Source organism: Mustela nigripes, chromosome 10 (genome assembly GCF_022355385.1).
Source record: "Mustela nigripes isolate SB6536 chromosome 10, MUSNIG.SB6536, whole genome shotgun sequence".
Taxonomy (NCBI): Eukaryota; Metazoa; Chordata; class Mammalia; order Carnivora; family Mustelidae; genus Mustela; species Mustela nigripes.
The window spans coordinates 41,898,489-41,915,750 of NC_081566.1; the positions used below are offsets into that span (position 1 = coordinate 41,898,489).

At 41.8% G+C, this 17,262-nt stretch overlaps 1 protein-coding gene and 1 pseudogene across 5 annotated transcripts in view; one reads left to right on the forward strand and one right to left on the reverse strand.

Moving 5' to 3' along the window:
• Positions 1-1,784: 1,784 nt before the first annotated feature.
• Positions 1,785-2,690, reverse strand: LOC132026170 (large ribosomal subunit protein uL1-like; annotated as a pseudogene).
• Positions 2,691-8,341: 5,651 nt separating this feature from the next.
• The window catches only part of MDM4 (MDM4 regulator of p53), a 46,456-nt gene continuing 37,535 nt past the window's right edge, over positions 8,342-17,262 (forward strand). For 3 of the 5 annotated variants that reach the window (XM_059413200.1, XM_059413202.1, XM_059413201.1), the window contains exon 1: positions 8,342-8,489. The gene's annotated coding sequence lies outside the window, so the exon portion shown is untranslated. The remainder of the gene's footprint in view (positions 8,490-17,262) is intronic. The other 2 variants (XM_059413199.1, XM_059413198.1) reach the window with 2 other exon arrangements.

Sequence of the window (17,262 nt, forward strand, 5' to 3'; positions counted from 1 at the left end):
AGTCCCCAGCCAGGACCCTGGGGGCCGAAGCCCTGCAAGCCAGAGAGACAGGAAAGCAGAGAGATTTCATGGATCCTAGCACGGAGGCTCTCCTCTTCCATGGCCATCGGCAATCTGAGCGCTGCCTTCTGCTACCGGGCTGGCGGTGGGACAGAAAAGAGTTTCTGTTAGCTGATGTTGCTTTCCGTTCTTTGCATCTGCTTAATTCCAGTGCTTTAGCGGTGATTGTTCTGGCCCAGAAATTTCACTTGTAGGCATCTCTCCTAAAGAAATCATCAGGGTTGTATACAAAGACTTGATTACAGGAAAGATCATCGTGGCATATTAATTGGAAAATATTGCAAATGACATAATGGCTATACAAAGTGTGATACAGCTTTCATGCACGGAATATTATGTAGCTATTAATAATCATGCTATAGGAGAATACAACTTGGGAAAATTGCAAAATATTGTTAAGTTAGGAAGTATTTCAAAGTAATTCATGTATTTCAAAAAATTCAAGTATTTCAAAAAATTCATACATGTATGTCCATTGAAAAACTGAAAGGATCACTGTATTTCTACATAAAGCCTGGGTTCTGAATTTAGGTGCGCCTGTCTGAAACCTTACCTCCAAAAAAAAAAAAAAAAAACCCCCCACACCCCCCCCCCCAAACCAACCAACCAACCAACCAACAAAACTTACACTATGTGTTCTTGAGCAAGCTACTTCTCTGTGTCTCCAGACAATAGAATATGTGAGAATTCCCAAGATACTTTATATAAATTGTTTGGAATGGTGTCTGACAAGAAACGAGCAATCATGAAGTCACATAAAGACGGTGGCAAAGATGTAACAAGAACAGACTACAGATTCTGCTCTTTCTAGCATTCTAACACTATCTACACTTCAACCCAACATATTTTTAATAATTATTTTCTTATCGAATTAGTTTCAGGTGCACAACATAACAATTCTGTATTTGTAATCACTATAAAATGATCACCACAGTAAGTCTAGTGAACGTGTCACCACACACAGTAACAAGGTTTTTTTTTTTCTTATGATGAGAACTTTCAAGATCTCTTTCAGCAACTTTCAAATATGCACTACAGCGTTATTAACTATAGTAGCCCTTTAACATATTTGACTGGATTAGGGGGAGATGTAGAGAATTTTGAAAGCTGCTATATTGAGTTAATTTCATACAAAAAGAATCACTTTATCCCCTAAGTAAAGGGGAATTATTAAAAGTTTGGCTCATTTACGTTCCAATTTCCCCCTCAAAGGAGCACACATTAGATTTCATTCATGCTACAATAAAAGTGACAAGGACTAGCACATCAAATATTCTCTGTAAGAATCACATTGCCACGATTAATCATCTGCCCAGAGCTAATGGTAAAATGGTTTCTAAAATTGACTGTGTGCAGACAGAATGCTTAGTCATAAAGTTAGGAATATTAGATGGCCTTTCCTTGGCTCAAAACTCTTTGATTCTCTCCATTACTTTACTGAGTAACACATGGAACTTTTTAGAGCAGCATTCAAAATCCTCCACAATCTGGCCCTAGCTTACTTTGCTGGCATCCCACAGGAGTCTCAATATAAATGTAATGCAAACCACAATTGTTATTTAAAATTTTCTGGTAGCCACATTTAAAAAAGTAAAAAGAAACAGATGAAATTAATTTTAATTATATATTTGATTCAACCCAATATATCCAAAATATAATCATTTTGATATGTAATCAGTATAAAACATTATTTGTTTTAAAAGATTTTACTTATTTGACAGAGAGAGAGGGAACACAAGCAGGGGGAGTGGGAGAGGGAGAAGCTGGCTTCCCACTGAGCAGGGAGCCCAATGCAGGGCTCCATCCCAGCACCCTGGGATCATGACCTGAGCTGGAGGCAGATGCTTAATGCCTGAGCCATCCAGGCACCCCTTATTATTATTATTAATGGGACAATTTACAGTATTTTTTCCTAAGTCTTTTTTCTTTTTTTTAATGGTAGCACGCTAGGACTTATTAAACTATGCCTAAGTACAGGTACTGGGGTTCATCCATGGTGCTCTTGATGTATAAAGCCTGGATGTTCTACTAATGCTTGAGCAATGATGCCAGGAAATTGACAGCTAAGTGAATGTTGTACATGAGCTCATCATCTGTCATCTTCCCGTGGCCAATGGTCACTGCCGGACACAGCACATTCTTCATCTGGAATTTGATGACTGATTTCACTTCATCCACTTTGGCCACCATGTTCTCACTGTTGGTTAGCAAGGAAGGGAACTTGCCAGGCTTCTTCAGGTCTGGACCCAGGGTTCATGGGATCTGCAAAATCAGAGAGTCAAAAAACAAAAAGCTGGCCAAAAAAGGCATCATGCTTCTTGGCCAGCTTCTTGACTAATTTTTTATTCTTGTTGAGTTTCTTCAGTGCCTCAGTGTCCATGTGGGGAATATCCACAGCCTTGGACTCATCACAGGGCTACTGGTTCCTCAAAACCCATATGGAGAACTTGGGTCGGGGAGTGGACTTAAGCCTGATGGTGCCTGGAAAGCATTTGTCTTTGTAAAGGTCACTGTTCCTCAGGCTGATCTACAGATCCACCATCTCCAAAAACTTGGGCACTTGCCCTGGTTCCCATGCAGGACTTCTGCACCACCTCATACAGAGTGTCTCTGGAGACTCTGAGGTTCATGGTTCCTCCAGCTGCAGTAACTGGAAAGAAGTCCTACTAAGTTAGTCTTTGAAATCTGATGAGTATTTTACACTTAGAGCACATTTTAATTTGGACTCGTCACATTTCAAGCCCTGTGTGGCGTGGCTGGTGGATATTATATTGGACAGTGGGATTCAATCCCGTGGCCAATCTTTTTTTTTTTTTAATATTTATTTATTTGACAGACAGAGATCACAAGTAGGCAGAGAGGCAGACAGAGAGAGAGGAGGAAGCAGGCTCCCTGCTGAGCAGAGAGCCCGATGTGGGGCTCGATTCCAGGACCCTGGGATCATGACCTAAGCTGAAAGCAGAGGCTTTAACCCACTGAGCCACCCATGCGCCCCCCGTGGCCAATCTTTTACTCAGTAACCAACCCTTCGATCAAAGTAGATTCTCTTCAGTTTTGAGACTGGCTTTCTTCTAAATTCATCATCCATCCGTTTCCTCTCCTCATTTTTTGTGCCATGTTTCTTCAAACGACTTCTCCCGTTTCTGCCTCTTGAAATCCTATTCATTTTTTAAGATCCTGCTCAAATGATTCCTCTTTTACAAAGCCTTCAATGATTGTGTTAAATAGGAAGGAAAGAGGAATCCAAGAGAGGCTCTTGGATTAGCAATAGGCTCACAATCAGTTTACAGATTCAGTAATAGAGTCACACATTTATTTTTCAAATTGAAAAAAATAAAATTGGATCTCCACGTTATAACATGCACAAAAATCAACTGTGAATGAGTTTAAGGCCTAAATGTTAAAAGTGAATCTTTAGAACTTTTAGGAGAGAGTATACAATAGTATTTTTATGACCTCAAAACAGGGAAGAATCTCTTAAATTTAAAAAGAAAAGGAAATGAAACATAAAATAATAATAAATATGACTTCATTTAAAAAACTCCTGTTCAAGGGCGCCTGGGTGGCTCAGTTGATTAAGCGTCTGCCTCTGGCTCAGGTCATGATCCCAGGGTCCTGGGATCAAGCCCCACATTGGGATCCCCCCTCAGCAGGAGCCTGCTTTACCCTCTCCCTCTGCTGCTCCCCCTGCTTGTGCTTTCTCTCTCTCTGTCAAATAAATAAATAAAATCTTCAAAAACAAAACAAAAAAACTCCTGTTCATGAAAAGACATTAAAAAAGTTGAAAACATGTTATAGGTTTGAAGATTTATTTGTGGTACATAGAATCAAGAAGGATTACTATCCAGATTGCATAGAGAACTCCTACAAATCAGTAAGGAAAAGACAGACCAATAGAAAAATGGGCAAAAGATATGGACAGGCAATTCACAGGTGAGTAACCATGGTCAATAGATATGCAAAAATGCATTTTTTTCATATTTTCATATAAATCAAACCACCATGAGAAATTCTCACATCTATCACATTGTTTTTTTTTTTTTTTTTTTTTTAATAATCTGACAATACCAAGGGTTGGCAAAGATGTGGATCTATAGAATCCTTTTTTTTTTTAATTGCTGCACTTCTAGCTTATTTTTTTAATTTAAATTTTGTTAGTTAACATACATTGTAATATTGGCTTCAGGAGTAGAATTCAGTGGTCCATCATTACATACGACACCCAGTGCTCATCACAACAAGTGTTCTCTTTAACCCCTCACCATCTAGTCCTCCCCCAACCCACCTCCCTCCAACAACCCTCAGTTTGTTCTCTATCGTTAAGAGTCTCTTATGGCTTCTTAGCGAAATAAGTCAGTCGGAGAAAGACAACTATCATATGATCTCCCTGATATGAGGAAGTGGAGATGCAATGTGGGGGGGTTAAGGGGGTAGGAGAAGAATAAATGAAACAAGATGGGATGGGAGGGAGACAAACCATAAGAGACTCTTAATCTGGGGCCCCTGGGTGGCTCAGCGGGTTAAGGCCTCTGCCTTCAGCCCAGGTCATGATCCCAGGGTCCTGGAATCGAGCCCCACATCGGGCTCTCTGCTCAATGCAGAGCCTGCTTCTCTCTCTCTCTCTCTCTCTCTCTCTCTCTGCCTGCCTCTCTGCCTACTTGTGTTCTCTGTCAAATAAATAAATAAAATCTTAAAAAAAAAAAAAAGAAGAGACTCTTAATCTCACAAAACAAACTGAGGGTTGCCTGGAAGGGAGGGTTGGGAGAAGGGGGGTGGGGTTATGGACACTGGGGAGGGTATGTGCTATGGTGAGTGCTGTGAAGTGTGTAAACCTGGCGATTCACAGACTTGTACCCCTGGGGCTAATAATACATTATATGTTTATAAAAAAATAAAATTTTTAATTTAAAAAAAAAGAGTCTCTTATGGCTTGTTTCCCTCTCTCCTTTTTCTCTTTCCCTCCTTCCCATATGTTTTCTTTCTTAAATTCCACATATGAGTGAGATCATGTGGTATTTGTCTTTCTCTGACTGATTTCCCTTGGCATAATATGCTCTAGCTTCATCCACCTCATTGTAAATGTCAAGATTTCTTTTCTTTTCTTTTCTTTCTTTTTTTTTTTTTTGGTGGCTGAATAATATTCCATCTGTGTGTGTGTGTGTGTGTGTGTGTGTGTGTGTGTGTATCTCATCTTCTTTATCTGTTCATCAGCTGATTGACACTTGGGCTCTTTTCATAATCTAGCTATTGTTGATAATGTGAGTAATAAATCTTATGCACACCCATCAGGAGCGTATACTGCTACAACCACTTTGGAGACCACTGTTTTATGATCTGATAGCACCGACAATGTGTTTGTGACCCGAGAGTTCCACTCTCTAGAGTGCACAAGTACAAGAATGTTGATGGCAGCATTGTAACAGCAAACTATTGGAAAAACCTAAGTATCTATTGAAGGAGGAGATGAATAAAAAAATGTGGTGCAGTCATTACTGTTATGCGCTGAATTGCATCCCCCTACCTCCAGATTACTATGTTGAAGTCTTAACCCCGAGCACCTCATAATGTGACCCTATTTGGAGACAGGTCTTTTGCAGGGGTGATTAAGGTAGAATGAAGTCATATGGGTGGGTCCTATTGGCTGGTGTCCTTATAAGAAGACATTAGGATGCAGACAACTTACAGACCAAGGGGGGAGGACAAAACAAGAAGGCAGCCACGTGCAAGCCAAGGAGAAGTATCTAAAGTAACCAAATTTGCCAACACCTTGATCTTTTCTTCTAGCACCCAGAACTGTGAGAAAACAAATTTCTATTGTTTAAGTCACCCAGTCCGTGGCATTTTGTGATGGCAGCCCTAGAAAAATCACAATTAGTATATAACAACGAAGTACACAAATCAATATATTACTATACAACATTACTAAACAATATTGAAAATTAGCTACGCATGATTTAACATTGTGGAACTTCACAATGATCAGCAAAAATGTAAGTTGCTCTAGAATACATACAGTTTGATGGCATTTATAAACATTTTAAAAGCATGAAATATTTTTAAGGAATATATACATCTAAAGAGGTTGATGGCAGGGGTAAATAGTTCAGAATTCAGAATATTCTCAGAATTCAGAATTCAGAATAGAATATTCAAAGTCAGAATAGTTCTCTTTGGAGTTGAAGGAGGGAGATGCCATAGGAGAATGGACTATGGGAAACTTTTCTGTAATAGGTAAAATACAAAGGAAATAGGTAAATAAGAAATATTTACCTACAAAGGAAGAGTGGTGGGGAAAAGGAGATTTTATTCTTCTTTATACTTTTTTCTATGCGTGAAGTAGTTCACTGTAATTTTTTAGGAAAGGCTATAGATTAATAACATTGACTTCTAGTTCCTTTAGAACTCCTAGGGGCTCTAGAAAAATCATCTGATTTAGCCATTTTATTTACCGACTGGGAAAATGAAGAACTGCATAACTTTCTGGTTTCTAGAAATAGCTAGACTAAACCCAGATTTCCTGTCTCTTTATTAAATAAACGGTTTTGAGTATAGGAAGTGGTGATCACTGAGTCAATTATGAGCTTGTTAAGCTAATTTCATTTTCTTTTTTGGTAAGTTCACTTGACAAGAAGAAATGCTCTAGTTACAGTTTATTTTCACTATAGAAATTCATTCAATGAAGTTTTGTGAAGTTCTTGGGAAAGGATAGCGAAATATTTCCAGATATTGATGACCATAGGTAGGATCATTAGTGGTTTAAGAACATTTGAAGATGAATGATTAATCATGGATCAGCATCAACCATGAGGGGAAAACTCTATTCTTAACCATGTCCTATTCAACATATCAAGACTTACAATAAAGATGAATTAAATACGTTGATCAAAATGTTGCAAGATGCTAAAGTAAAAGAGCTAATCTCTCTTGACTTTCCAGGCAAGGTTAACTGCACTTACCACATTCTCTTTATCTGGACTGTCTGAATCCTCCACTAGACAGATTACAGGAGTTAATTGCTTTGGAATCTTCTAGGTTGGTGCTTGGCACAGTAGGTGTTCAACAAATATTTGTTGATCTTTACAAAATGAGTTGCCAGACAGGATCATAATTCCAAGAGTCCAGGAGACAGAAGGAAGAGACCTAAACTAACCAGATATTATTTAAAAGATACAAAGTACTGTTTGGAAATAAAAAAAAAAAAACTAAAATTAATTGCAGAAAAAAGAGAGGAGAAGCAGTTGAGAGTGGTTCATCCAAAAAAGCCCCTCCCTTCTATTTTTTGAGAGGTGGTTGCTGACTTCAAGCTCTTTCAGAGCAACTGTGAAAAAGGAATGAATTCTTCAGCTCATTTACAGAAATCTGGATCTCCCAGTTATGCGGAAGTTTAGGCCAGAAATAGAGCAAGGTGCAATGTGCCAAATAAGGGAGGTCATGGCTCCATTTTCTCTAACATGGGTCCGTACCCAGTCTGGGGAGCCACATTTTAAAAAGTTACTTGTTCAGAACATGGTGACAAGGGTGGTTTGAAGCCATGTCGATTAAGAAATAGCTGAAGGCTGTGAAGGGATTTTTAGCTTGCAGAAAAACAAGTGATAGGGTTAGGGATGGAACATGAGAACTGTCTTCAAATGACTGATGAGTAGTCATTTTATGAAGAATGACTCCTTATTCTGTTCGCCCAAGTATATAACCGAAACCAAGAGAAATTGCAAAGTAACATACTTATTCAGCTCAGAAAATCCCATAACATTTAGAATCATCCCGAAATAAATGAAGTTATTTGGGTGGGATAATTCCATTTGGCACCGGCAGAGGTGGAAGTCGGCCAACCTGAGATCATACATCAGGTTGTATGATCCAAAGAAGCCCCACCTCCCGGTTTTTTGCACTTCTTTCAGCGTTTACCACGTGTCTTGAGTTAGTCGTGTAGCTTCTAGTCCTATCTCCCCCAATTAGCGACAAATTAACATGCTGTTTGCCCTCGGGAGTTAAGAGTGAATATTCCAGTCAACTGTGAGAAAAATGGTGGTGATTGGAAGAGCAAAAGGCTGTCTCTGATTATGCTATTAGGTTTCTCCCTTCCTTGATTTTTGATTTCCTAGGACACGTCTGTAAATACCATCAGACTCTGCGAGCTCCTGAAACGTTTCCTCACATCTCAGTCGTCCAAGTCCTGCGACTCTCTGGACTGGGCTCTACTCTATGGCAGGCAGAGCTCAGTCTTTCTAACTCTCTAGCCCTCCTGGGGAACCTCTATGGTTTCCGGAGGCCCCACCGGAAACCCTTGTATTAGACGGGTTCGGGAGGCCGGAAATTGCGCTCTCTCTACTCGCCGTTTCAAAATGCTGCTGAGGCCTTAGGGCCTGTGACTGGCGCCCCCTCCCCCCACGCGGGCTCGGCGGGGGAGCGACTCATGGAGCGGGCTTAAGGTGTGGCTCTCGGGTTTCGGCGGCCGGGTCCCCAGCGGCTGGGGGCCGGAGGTGGAGAGCGGGGAGCGGGCGGTGGCGCGGCCAGTTCGGCGGACCTCGGAGCTGGGGCGGCGGGCGGGTGGAGCTTGAAGCACGGGTGGCGGCGTTGGGACGGTCGTGCCGGGCGGTAGAAGGGCTGGTGGGGGAAGGGCTCTGCGCTGAGGCCCCGCGGAAGGTAAAAAATGGAGGTGCAGTGACGTGCTGGCTGCCGTTCGGCCGCCGGGTTACAAACCTCGACTCGAAGTGGTCGGTGGACGATGTTTAACTGGACGCAACATTGGAAACCTACGGAGGCCCTTTGGAGGAAATAGTGGCCAGAGGGGGCTGGGGGGAAGAGGGACATTGATGTGTCTCAAGATTGGAAGCTAGTCACTCTCAGGGCTGCGCACCATCTGTGTCCGAGTGCCAGTTTGAAGAGGGCTCATTTCGGGACCACACCCAGACCCGCCCAAGCGGAACATCCGGAGTTGGGGCTGGGGAAAATACGTACTTTACAAACGGCCGACCATCCAGTGGATCCCCCCCCACCCCCGGATTCCGATAAACCACTCTTAAAAGTGACACCTGCAGAACATGCTGTTGCTTTTCCCTGTCCTCGGGGAAGCGCTGTGTTGGTTTAGGCAGCTCCTCCACCCCGAACAGGTCACCTGTCAAAGGTACTTAGTACCTTGGGTGTTAAGTATTCCTACATCTCAGTTTAGGTTTTGTCTCCTCCCTCCTCATACCTTCCTGACACCCAAAAGATAATTCAGTTTAAAAGTATTTATTTCAGAATATTTTGTTTCACACACTACTGGTCAGGATCACAAATTTTTGTAGTTTATTAAAAAAAAAAAAGTGTGTCTGAAGTTAAAAAAGAATACAGAAGTGTGTAAAGTTTAACTGTTCATTAATCCTAACCGGTTCTCTCCTCAGGCTAGCTACTGTTAACTGCTTGATAACGTCCTTCCTGACTTTTTGCTACAGTACTCACATTTTTAAACAACAGGGGGGTCATTTTATATGCATTGTTATGCACCTTAAGTTTTTAAGATAACACCAGGGACAGCTTTCCATCAAATGTAGAGGTCATACTTTTCTTTTAAACACGTGCATAGTGTTGTTTTAGAGGATTGTGCAACAGTTTCGTTAGCCAGTTCCCCACGGATGGAGTTTTAGGTTGTTCCTGGCACATTGTTTTGCAAACTGTGCTGGAGTATACTTTTGGTACACACCGTTCCTGCGTAGGTGTGTCATAAATTTGGTAAGAACTAAACATCTGAATAGTACAGTAGTTTTTTTTTTTAAGTTTTTATTACTCTCAAATATGTAGTTGAAAGAGAATCAGGCAGTAGTGTTTATTAGAGGTCTTTAGGGCTTTAAAGAGTTAGGAATGATTAATTCTGCTAAATTCTGACAAGTTTTTAATTGAATTTTTAAAAATCACAGTTGTCTTCAGAGGTAGAGATTTGCAGATGAGGTGGAGTCTGTTGGACTAAGTGTAGTGTAAAAACCACTCTTCCAGCATCACCGAGAGATGAGTGAACTGCTCTCTGATTTCAGCCTAGTAGAGGACACAAATAAAAAATATAATGTGGTAAGTGGTAATAGAGGGGCCCTCGTGTTATCAGCTTCCCTTGGAGTGTCAGAAAGCCTCGGCCGAGGAAGTGACTTGACCTAGGTAGAAGAAGAATTTTCAATAGAAAATATATCACAGAAGAGGAAAAAGGACAGGTGCCTGATGATATCTGAAATCCAAAGGCAGTGGATTTCAAACTTTTATAAACCATGGTTTGGTTTTTTAAACCAAAACTTAAAAATAAGTTTTATATTATGACCCGGTAGATAGAGGAGGGGGAATGTTAAGAACTCTGGCTCTGCAGCCAGAGTGGTTGGACTCTAAGACCATTTTTGGCAAGTTATCTTCCTCTCTGCCTCAGTTTCCCCTTTGAAAATGAGGACAATAGTATATCTACCTAATAGGATCTCTGTAGGGATTGAATGAGTTGTTGCCAAAATTAAAAAAAGTGACTGCTTTAAAGAGTGCCTGATACAAAGGTGCTTAAAACCATTTTGTGTTGGCTGTTTTCAATAACAGAAACAGGCTCCACAAGAACAAAACTTACCTTTGTTATTTACTTTTATTTTCTATTCTCTTCTGTTTCATTAATGGAGGGGAGCAGTTAAAGACTCACTGGGTACAACTTGTAGTTTGAAAAACTCAGTACTAAAAACACCTAGGAGGTAAGTGTTAAAAGGACTTGACCCATTGAAGAAACTGAGTTCATCATTCGTCGTGGTGGGGATTGAATGGTGGAAGTAGAAACTTGGAGAAGAGTACCACGCAGGATTGGAGACAGTAAGTTGGAGACCAGCTCATGCACACATACCAGTGAGGGGAGGAGAGTCTGTAAATGGACGTGCATCCTGAGTTAGTTCTACAGGCCCACGTGTCATAGTCCTTCACTCTTCAAATGCACTGAAAAACAGGGTAGTTTGGCCTGCCCTGGGATATCCTTACTTCTGCTGTACTGTGGAATGAAGGGGTGGAATTGGCTTCTCTTTACTTTTTTTTTTTTTAAAGATTTTATTTATTTGAGAGAGAGTGTGCAAGAGGGAAGGGAAGAGGAAGAGGGAGAAGCAGACTCTGCACTGAGCAGGGAGCCAGAAGTGGGGCTTGATCCCAGAACCCAGGGATCCTGACCTGAGTTGAAGGCAGGTGCTTAAATGACTGAGCCACCCAGGTGCCCCATGGCTTCCCTGTCAATAAACCCATCTCTCTTGAGGAAGAGTCCTTTGGGTTATTTTATTTACTATTTTTTTAAGTTGAAATACAGTTAACACATGATGTCACGTTCGTTTTAGGTGTACCTGTACTGATTTGACAGCTCTATCCATTATGCTGTGCTTAGGCAAGTGCAGCTCTTGTCACTGCACAGCGCTAGTACAATACCACTGACTAGATTTCCTGTATTGTACCTTTTATCTTTGTGACTTACTCATTCCATAACCTGTATTCCCACTTCCCATTTTTGCCTGTCCCTCCACCTCCTCTCTGGCAACCATCAGTTTGTTCCAGGGAGAGGGTTTTTTTTTTGAAAGCAAGAAAACTGCACAAAGAACTTTCTTCCCTCATTCATTTAAAAGTAGGCAAATTCTTTTCACTTTTTTTTTTTTCTTAGAAGATTTTATTTATTTATTTGACAGACAGAGATCAGAAGTAGGCAGAGAAGCAGGCAGAGAGAGAAGGGGGAGCAGGCTCCCTGCTGAGCAGAGAGCCTGATGCTGGGCTCGATCCTAAGACTCTAGGATCATGACCTGAGCCGAAAGCAGAGGCTTTAACCCACTGAGCCACCCAGGTGCCCCTCTTTCCAGCTTTTAAAAAAGATTTTTAAATTTATTTGAGAGAGAGCAGAGCAAGAGAGCACGAGTGATGGGGAGGAGGGGCCGAGGGAGCAGCAGACTCCAGGGAGCCAGATGGCTTGAGCCCAAGACCCTGCAGATCATGACCTGAGCTGCAGGCCTACGCTTAACTGACTGAGCCACCCACATGTCCTCCTTTTCAGCTATTTATTTATCTTTGTATTTATTTATTTATTTGATAGAGACACAGCAAGGGCGGGAACACAAGCAAGGGGAGTGGGAGAGGGAGAAGCAGGCCCCTGCTCTATGTGGGACTTGATTTTAGGACCCTGTGATCATGACCCAAGCCAAAGGCAGACTCTCAAGGACTCCGCCACCCAGGCGCCCCCTTTTCAGTTTTTTATACTTATTTCTAAGGTTTATTATTAGCTGGAAAGAAACATTTCCAGAGAGCCAAAGCAGCATCAGTTAATAATGTAGATTCTTTTTTGTAACAGTATTTTCAAGAATTAATAGATAATGGAATTTTTGTGATTTTTTTTTTTTTTTAAGATTTTATTTATTTATTTGGCAGAGAGAGAAATCCCAAGTAGGCAGAGAGGCAGAAGGGGAAACGGGTTCCCTGATGAGCAGAGAGCCCTATGTGGGGCTCGATCCCAGGACCCCGAGATCACGAGCTGAGCTGAAGGCAGAGGCTTAACCCACTGAGTCACTCAGGCACCCCTATTTTTCTCAATTTCTTAGTGAAATATTTTAAAGCATATCACGCAGTGTCATTTTAGCTTTAAATATGTTAGAATGTATTTATCAGGTCAGGATTTTAAAAAAAATGGCCACAGTGCCTTTTTACTACAATTAACAGTTTCTTTTTTTTTTTTTTTTAAGATTTTATTTATTATTTATTTGACAGAGAGGCAGGCAGAGAGAGAGGAAGGGAAGCAGGCTCCCTGCCAAGCAGAGAGCTGGATGCGGGGCTCGATCCCAGGACCCTGAGATCACGACCCGAGTCAAAGGCAGCGGCTTAACCCACTGAGCCACCCAGGTGCCCCTACAATTAACAGTTTCTTAATATCTACTACCTAGTACATAATTCAACATTTTATGATTGTTTAGGGAAAGGTGGCATTTACAGATAGTTTCTTTGAGTCAGGACTTGAATGGACAAGGTCTGCATGCTGTATTAAGTTTACGTTTTTTTAAGCCTAAATAATGGTCTCCCCACTTAACCATATCCCCTACCCTCCCTGCCCCACCATCTGAGATCTTGTAGCATTTCCTACATTCTGGGTTTGGCTAATTGTTTGCTTTTGATATTATTTATTCCTTTATCCTCCGTTTTTCCTATAAGTAGGTAGGTAGTAGATGTAGAAGCTTGATTAGTTGTATTTTTTGTTGAAAATACTTCACAAGAGGTAGGTAGGAGGTTCTGGGTGCTTCCTCTTGCCTTCCATCAAGAAGTACATGATGCAAATGACCATCTTTTAGAGAGGTTTGTCAGTGGTCAAGTATTCTTGGCCTTCTCCCTATGTTTTAAAGTTCCCCCTCCCCAAGCTTTTTCCTTAAATGGTTTATCAGCTGTTAGTGATTGTTGAGGTAATATTTAACCTGAGACTAGGTCTAGGATAATCAGTCTTTGTAGAACTCAATAGTGCTACAAATGAAGGAACAATGTGTGCAAAGGCCCTTGAAGCAGGAAGTAAATGCTGTGAGAAACTACAAGGTCAGTGTGGGGAGGAGGTGCGGGGAGCGGGGAGAACTTGAGGTGCAAGAGGAAGGTTTGGCAAGACGGGGGCTAGATTCTGTGTTTATCTTTAGAGCAGTAGCAAGCTTTCAAGCAGGGCCTGGCACTGTAGTATTGGGTTTGTTTGTTTATTTTGTTTTTTTTTTTACTCCTAGCTGTAGTGTGGAATTTGGTTTGGAGAGAGTTAGATCAGTGAAGTGTTTATTTCAGTGATGCACAGAGGGAATAACACTTTTGGTCTGGGGAAATAGTCATGGAGATGAAAAGAAGGAGTGGTTTTGAAAGATTTAGAAGTTAAAATTGAGGGGCGCCTGGGTGGCTCAGTGAGTTAAGCGTCTGCCTTTGGCTTGGGTCATGATCTCAGGGTCCTGGGATTGAACCCCGCATTGGACTGTCTGCTCAGCAGGGAGCCTGCCTCTCTGCCTACTTGTGATCTCTGTCAAATAAATAAATAAAATCTTTAAGAAAAAAAAAAGTTAAAATTGATCAGGTTCGATGATGTGAAAATGGGAAGAGAGAGATAAGAGGACTCTTTCAGGTTTTATTAATTTGTTTATTTTGGGGACACCTGCATGGCTCAGTTGGTTAAGTGTCTGCCTTTGGCTCGGGTCATGATCCCAGGATCCCTCGATCAAGTCCCGCATTAGGCTCCCTACTTGGTGGGAAGCCTGTCCCTCTGCCTGCTGCTTCCCAGGCTTGCGTGCGTGCTCTCTTTCTCTCTCTGACAAATAAATAAATAAAACCTATTTATCTGTGTAGAGAGAGCACATGCATGGGGTTGAGGGGGTGAGGTGGAGGTAGAGGGAGAAGGAATCCCAAGCAGGCTCCCTGCCCATTGTGGAGCCTGACACAGAGCTCAATCTTCCAACCCTGAGATACGACTTGAGCTGAAATTAAGAGATGCTTAACCGACTGAGCCAGCCAGGTGCCCCCTATTTTCTGGTTTGAGCAACTGAATGTAACTGCTCACGGGTAGCATAGTGGGAAAGAATAGCTTTAGACTCAAGCAAGTTATCTGACTTCTTTTAGGCTCCGTTTCCTCTTTTAAGGAGCAAATAACAATACTTAAACCTTCTGTAATCTTTTGATTACAACTCCCAATTGGGAAAGGGACAAGATCTTGCTTTGGATTCAGAGCTTGTCAGCTGACTTCATTTCTCACATTTGCCGTGAACAGTGCCTTTGCTCATGTCTTCCCCTCCCATTCTTTCCACTATTCTCTCATTTTAAAATCCTTCCATATTGTCTCCATTCCCTCTCATTCCCCCGCTTGCAGCCGGACTAATTTGTCCTGCTCTTAACTTCCATTGCTTCTAAAGCAGTGGGTTTTTTGTTCTGTTTTGTTTTTTAATGGCACAATTTTCTACCAGGTGTTAAAGCAAAGTAGGAAAACCTTATTGATGTTTAAATTCTTCAGACCTGCCCAGGAGTCCATTTCTGTTCCTACCGAGAGGCTTAATTAGCATGACTGCCGGCTCCCAGAATCATCCCTATAGGAATGGTAATAGGAAAATGCTGTGAGAAACAGACTGGTGATGTGGGCTGTTTTGAACTGTGTGTGTGTTTGTGTATGGGGAGGCGGCTTTGGTCTGGGACAGGAGAATAAAACCATGGGGGAAGGACTGTTGGAATACTGCTCTAGTTTCTTCCTTGCCTCAATACGTTGGAATTTCCTTTTTCTACGCTTGCGACCCAGAGCTAACCTTAGTCCAGCTCTCAGTGAATCAGGGCATTACAGAAGCATATACTTGTGAGCAGCTGATGAAAAACAGGCGAAGACTGACCTTAGACAGCACTTCTCTTTTACCTTCTGAGTCCTTAGGTCTCCTCAAATCCTATCATAGTGCTGCTTCTCCTTGGGGAACAAAGGATAAGTCTTTGATCTGGGTAGTGAGTGAATGGGGTGAAGAGTGAGTATGGTTTTCTGGTGCTTGGGTCTTTCTACTTTTGTACTTCGTATTTCTTTCTTTTTTTTTTTTTAAACTTTATTTTAATTTTTTTATTTTTGAGTAATTTTCACACCTATGGGGCCTGAATTTAACCCCGAGGTCAAGAGTTGCACTCTCTTCTGGCTGAGCCCTACTACCCTACTACTTATTTTCTACCTTACTACAGTTTGCTGCAGCTTATAAGGGCTGGAATCTGGCCTTGCCCCATATTCTTTGCCTTTCAGAGTGTCTCCTGCCCTCTAGGGAAGAATAACAAAGACAGTTGAGAACAGGTATTTCAGAAGAAGAATAATGTATAAGTTTCATTGGAACAGAAATAATAGAACAGATGGACATCGAGTTTAAAGTTAGAATGGTAATTTTTTTTTTTTTTTTTAAGATTTGTGTTTATTTATTTGACAGATCACAAGCAGGCAGAGAGGCAGGCACAGAGAGAAGGAGGGGAAGTAGGCTCCTTGCTGAGCAGAGAGCCTGATGTGGGACTCGATCCCAGGACCCTGGGATCATGACCTGAGCTGAAGGCAGAGGCTTTAACCCACTGAGTCACCCAGGTGCCCCTAGAATGGTAATTATCTTAGAAGGAATGGGGAACATCTTAAGAACTTGAAATAAGAATAAGCAGGGGCTGAGAGAACCAGTCCAAAATACTAGGGTTGAAAAATGTAATGGTTGAAATAACAGAATGGATACAATTGAAGAATGAATTAGAACTCTAGATTGAGAAAATCTCCCAGAACTAAAAAAAAAAGATTAAAAGAAAATCTCAGAGAAAAACTGAAAGTTAAGGATAATAGATGTAGAGGTACTCAAGTCTACATAATAGGAATCTTTCTGTTAAAATTCATTTTTTAAAGATTTTGTTTTTAAGTAATCTACATTCTATGTGGGGCTTGAACTCACTACCCTGAGATGAGAAATTGCATGCTCTACCAACCAGCCAGCCAGGCGCCCCTAAATAATAGGAATCATTTTATTTTTTGAAGGTTTTATTTATTGATTTGACAGAGGGGGACATAGCAAGAGGGGGAACACAAGCAGTGGGAGAGGGAGGAGCAGGCCTCCTGCCGAGCAAGGAGCCTGAAGTGGGGCTGGATCCCAGGACCCTTTCAGGCAGGCACCTAGAGAATGAGCCACCCAGGCGCCCCAGGAATCTTTTTTTTTTTTTTAAAGATTTTATTTATTTTATTTGACAGAGAGAGAGATCACAAGTAGGCAGAGAGGCAGGCAGAGACAGAGGGGGAAGCAGGCTCCCTGCTGAGCAGAGGGCCTGATGTGGGGCTCTATCCCAGGACACCGAGATCATGGCCTGAGCCGAAGGCAGCGGCTTAATCCACTGAGCCACCCAGGCGCCCCGGCGCCCCAGGAATCTTAAATAAAAATGAAAAGGTGGGGGTGCCTGACTGGCTCAGTTGGTGGAACATGTGACTCTTCATCTCCTGATCATGAGCTCAAGCCCCATTATTGGGCGTGGAGCCCGTATTTAGGGGGGAAAAAAAAGGATATGCTTGAAATAATGGGAAAAAGAGTTCTCTTTTAGAATTAAAAAAAGGGGGTGCTTGGGTGGCTTGGTTGGTTAAATATCTGAGTCTTGATTTCGGCTCAGGTGGTGATCTCAGGCTTGTGAGATTGAGCCCTGTGCTGGATGGGGAATCTGAGATTTTCTCTTCCCTCTGCCCATCCCTCACACGCTCTTATGCTTTCC